Raw genomic sequence first — 5,322 nt, 5'->3', positions numbered from 1 at the left:
ACATCTAAGATATGAACTAAGAAAAACATCAACTAAATATACACTAAGCACTCATAACATAAAACATTGAACATCAGCACAAACATGAACATGAGTCTGTGAGCAGATGTGCACGCATGAACACATCAACATGACGCATTGCAGCTGTGGACGCTATGTAACACGTCAACGCCCGCACCGGACAGAGGAGATAACAAGACGCTACTTCTTCTGATCTGTGTGGGGGGGGGGAGACAACCCCTTCAACGATATCGCTCTTGATTAAAAGAGCTCGTGATTTATTAGGCATAAAAGCTGGGTTTTGGTCTAAAATCAGCTGAGCTGCCGTCAGCCTAATTTCTGAGACATGACGGAGCGACAGAGAGGGCAGATAAAAACACTCACTCTCTTAGCGGATGTTAAAGCCAGCCGCAGTGCTGTTTAAAGAGACAAGAATTTAAGTGGAACCTGATCCAAAGACTCAAATGAAGCTTTGATCATGACCTGCAGGACCAGTATTAAATCCCACTGGAACAAGTGGGTGTGAGACAGGCCTGCGTCTCTGTACACCTTAAGAAAACGCTTCATCAGCGAATGATAAAACCTGTTCTGTCTCAGAAACCTTCATGTCAGGAAGAGATGGCTGCAGCATACGTTTCAAACGTGCTGGATGCAAATTTCTGTCCATCAGCTGCTGCAGAAAGAACAGCATGCCACCTAAAGAACATGAGGAGGCCTCTACACCCTTCTCTGTACACCAGCACTGAAAACCTGTCCGCTTTAATGTGTACATCGCTGTGGTGGATGCACCACGAGAAGCCTGAATTTGCGCTTTACATCCTGTGGGCAACCCATCCTCTCTAAGTGGATTCGTTCAACGGCCAGACCCACAGGTGCTGGCCTATTTCTGGGTAACTCCTGGTCGCTCCTCCTGCCTGGAGGAGAGCGTCCTCCCTCTACAGCAGTTTCCACGGGCACCCGACAGTAGGCGTTGCAGGGCTGGGAACCATGGTGCACTCACGCGCTCGGGGCCACCAGGAGAGCTGTCAATCCCTTCTCCTGAGCTCGGTTCAAGAACCGTAAGATCAGAGGAGGTGGAGAAAAACGCATACAGAAGCATTTTGGGCCATGGACTGTGGACAAACGCATCCACTTTCCAGCGGTGGTTCGTCTCGCGGGCTCAGAGAAACGCATAATTGACACTGAGCGTTTCCCGTGTCACAACAGGCCCACAGCTGCTATATCAATCTGAGACAAAATGCTCCGTCAGAGGATGATTAAAGGTTGTTCTGTCTACGACAACTTTGAGACAAGAAGAAAACACGGTTGCAGCATACGATAGTCGTGCTGGACACCAGATTTCTGTCCCTCGGCTGCTGCAGAAAGACAGCATGTCGTCCAGTGGACATGAAGTGGCCTCTACGCCTTTCTGTACAGCAGCGTTGAAAAACTGACCACTTGATGTGAACAGCGCTGTGGTGGTTGCAGCACGTGACTCCTGAATCGTACGCACTACATCTTGAGAGAGATCCATCCTCTCAAAAGGATCCGCACAGTGGCCAAACCACAGGTGCTGGCCTATTCTGATTAATTCCTGATCGTTCCTCCCGCCTGGAGGAAAACGTCCTCCCTCCACGACAGGTTCCACGAGCTCCCTGATAACAAATGTCATAGGCCTGGGAACCATGATGCGTTCACGCACTTGGGGCAGAGGAGCTGCCAGTCCCTCCTCCTGAGCTCGGTTCAGAAAACCGTGATACCAGAGGAAGAGAAGAAGGTGAAAAGGCATTGCGACCACAGGCTGTGAGCAGGCACGTCCACCCAGCGGTGGATCGTCCCGTGGCCCCACGATAATTATAATTGACATTGAGTGTTCTCTCGTGTTGCTACACGTCCACAGACGCTGGCAGGATTTCTACCGTGTCTGAGCCATAGCTCTGGGTGGAATACATGAGATGTACCCACTCCAATGGAGAGCAGATTGGGTGTGCCCCACACAGCATCTGTCTCACAATGTGGCACATGGGTTGAAAAAGCGCATACATCTCCTGCCAGTATGTATGCAACAGTCACTTGCTGTCTGAGAATCAAAAACCCTGATGATTCTGCAGCTCAAGGTCAGTGTTGAGCCACATTCAAAGATCCCGTGCGACACTCCAAAAACATTTAAAACAGCTGCTGTATGGAGAGCCACAGCGCCCCACAGCTTGTTAAATGTGTGTGACGTAGGTCTGCTGACGGAAAAACAGCTGATATCACTCAACCGATTCACGTGAGTTGCACTGCTGCCCCCTGTCTGTACAAGCTGCTCAGCAGCAGCAGGTGTCCAGATAAAGCAGAATTAAAAACGGCTCAGGCGCATAATGGAGTGTTGTTTCTCACAGCTCAGAAATTGACAATCTAAAATAAATCTCATCTTTCCAGTTCATTGGGACCAGGAAGTGATAAGAGAGACCTTGCGTTTCCTCTCCATCTGAGACTCTAGAAATTACATTTAAAACAGAATTTCCTGAGCTTCTGCTAGAGGGGACGAGATCTGTTCATAAATGACAGAAAAAACGTCACAGAGTTCCTCCACACCGGGGTTTGAGCTGAACTGCAGCGTGAATCACGGATGAAAACGGTTCGCCCATCCGTCTGGAAGCGCGCGTTCATTGCCACCCGTTTATAAGCTATAAAGCAGGCACGCATTTATGCTGTGAACTCACATACATGCTGATGTGAACTGGAGCGCGCTGAGTGAGAGAGAAAAAACACGCACGTCCCCGAGCATGCAAGACGTTGTGTGCAGCTGATCCATGTAACTCTTGGGAAGCGGGTGCACGTATGAGCCGACGTGCCCCGAAGGGTCGTGTGTGTGCGTCCTCATGCGACGCTTTAAGCCAGGATTGCCGCGGGGGCGCGCGTTGGCACTGGTGCGGTGAGGAAGTACCGCGCGCCATCGGTGGAGCGGGGTTACCACTGGCTCGGTCTGCAGAAACACGTTCATTGTTTGCTGCGAATCACGTGAGCTTTTGAGTGATTCCACGAGTTGCAATATTAATTCAGAAAAAACCTTCTTCGAGGATGTATGAGCCGAGCCGCTGTGAGGCTTGTGGAGCTGCTGACGCCGCGGGAGCGCGCGTTGGCACTGGTGCGGTCAGGAAGCGGCGCGCGGCATCGATGGAGCGAGGCTACCACTGGCTCGGTCTGCAGAAACACGTTCATTCTTGGCTGCAAGTCACGTGAACTTCAGAATGATTCCACGAGCTGCAGTATTAATTCAGAAACCCTTCTTCGAGGATGAAGGAGCAGAGCTGCTGTGAAGCTTGTGAAACTGCTGACGCCGCGGGAGCGCGCATTTGACACTACTGCAATGAAAAAACGTGTGTCGCTTCTGCCGAGAGCGAGATACGTTGCTGAGCTCGTACCGTGGTCTCACATTAACGTTGACGTGAACGGCGGGTGCTGAGAGCTGCGTGCGCGCTTTCATGTCGCGGGAGCGCGCATCGGCACCGCTGACAGTGAATGAAAACAACCTTAAAAAAGGCTCATTCGTGATGAGTGTGTGTGATGGGGCCGCTTGTCAGATAAACCATGCTGACAGCCTGGCTAAAGGACACTTCATCATAAAATGATGTTATTTCACAGTGTCATCAACACACCTCCAGCAACCCGACACCTAGTTACCTTTCGTTGAACTCTATTTGTTGTCCTGGAGGGCCCCCTGTTGGCGAAGTCCGGGAAAACAAAATGAACTTCCGGATGCCGGGGACGTCTGACGAGAGGGGCTGGCGTAGCAGAGCTGGGGAGGCATTGTGCAGCCGTGGAGCATCTTGAAATGATCTCTCGCTGATGAAAATAGGACCTCCAACAAGGCTCCTGCATCTCTCCTGAGAGGAAGGTGGAGTGACGAGCCAGGAGAACCTCTGGGACTTCGTTCTCCGGCTGCGATGCGGGGCGGCAGACAGCAAAAGAGGCGCATCGGTTGAGGATGACGTCAGCTGCCCTGTAGAAGGTGCGTACTTCAGGGGCCGGCTGCGTCGTTAGCAAGCAGCTGCTACGAGAGCAGAGTGGGCCGAAGGACAGAGGGCCATCATCTCTTCCCGCCTCTGAACGTGTACGCCAACAGCGTAACGTGTTGTTCGCTGCGGCCGTGTGGAACACATGCTGGTGAGCTCAGTTGGAGAGCGGTGTCACCGTCTCGGTTATGCTAACCGGAGGCACGGGACGCTGGTCCACCTCGACATCTTACTCCAATGAAACCTCCATCAGGCTCGGCTCCAGGGGGCACGGAGGGACTTTCCGCTCAGTGAACCCCTGCTCTGGGGATGGGTGCGGACTGTGGAGACCAGCTCCCCCAATCTACCAGGAAAAAAACCCAGTCTGTGGCCTCGCCCGTAGGACGTCCTGTTGGGAACACGAGGCCATATGGATCAAGACGGTGAGTCGGAATGGAACCCAGTAAACAACCTTCCCGCCGGATCATCCGAACTGGCGGGAAAGGCGTAGTACGTAAAAAAGGGTCCTTTCATGTCAGAAGCATCCTGGGTTACGCCGGGCAACCCCTGAGAGCGCCGTCGGCCGGGAGCGGTGTGATCACCGATGCGAAACGAGGTGGGATGGGGTGAGCATTCACTCAGCCCCCCTCCACAGACACTACGCTACCCAGGAGGGAATGAGCAGCGGGGCTGCAGCTGAGCGCCCCTGTCCCGGAGGAACCATCCGATTCGCTCCGAGGGTCGGCGATAAGAGGAACAATACAAGATGGCGTTGTCCAGCGTGTAGTGACCTGTCACTGAGAAATATTCCTCGGCGCTTACCTTGAAATAAGACTGCTCGTCAGCTTCTCCTCGGGGAGGAGAACTCACCGGACGACCGGAGGTCGACTGCCGGGCCAAGCATCCTTAACAAAGGTTGGTCATCTACACAATTTTCCTTCTTTGTTCTTCTGACAGTGCTATTTTAGCTCGCTGAAGAAAAAATGGGAGCCGATTTCCCGCTCTTAACGTAATTTATACGGACCAGGTGGGGCCCACACAGCAGGTGGGCGTGGACTAAATTTTTCAGTGCAAATGCTACGCATAACAGGATAAACCCACTAAGCGAAAGCCTTAAAGGGCGAAGCCTATATGAAATAGAACATGCATGTTAGGCTGATTGGTAACTCTAAATTGTCCCTAGGTGTGAGTGAGAGAGTGAGTGTCGTTTGTCTCTATGTGTCCCTGTGATGGACTTGCGATCCGTCCAGGGTGTACCCCGCCCCTCGCACAGTGATTGCTGGACATGGGCACCAGCGACCCCCATGACCCAAAATGGAATAAACGGGTAAAGATAATGGATGGATGGATGGATATTTATTTT

At 52.2% G+C, this 5,322-nt stretch overlaps 1 protein-coding gene across 1 annotated transcript in view; it reads left to right on the top strand.

Moving 5' to 3' along the window:
* The window catches only part of LOC119417232 (CXXC-type zinc finger protein 1), a gene marked incomplete at its 5' end in the record, with an annotated part of 9,764 nt that overhangs the window by 2,250 nt on the left and 2,192 nt on the right, over positions 1–5,322 (top strand).

The sequence above is a fragment of the Nematolebias whitei genome, chromosome 11 (genome assembly GCF_014905685.2).
Source record: "Nematolebias whitei isolate Nwh7 chromosome 11, NemWhi1, whole genome shotgun sequence".
In the NCBI taxonomy this organism is placed as follows: domain Eukaryota; kingdom Metazoa; phylum Chordata; class Actinopteri; order Cyprinodontiformes; family Rivulidae; genus Nematolebias; species Nematolebias whitei.
Note: the sequence above shows the minus strand (reverse complement) of the source record. Positions and strands in the feature narration are given on the sequence as shown.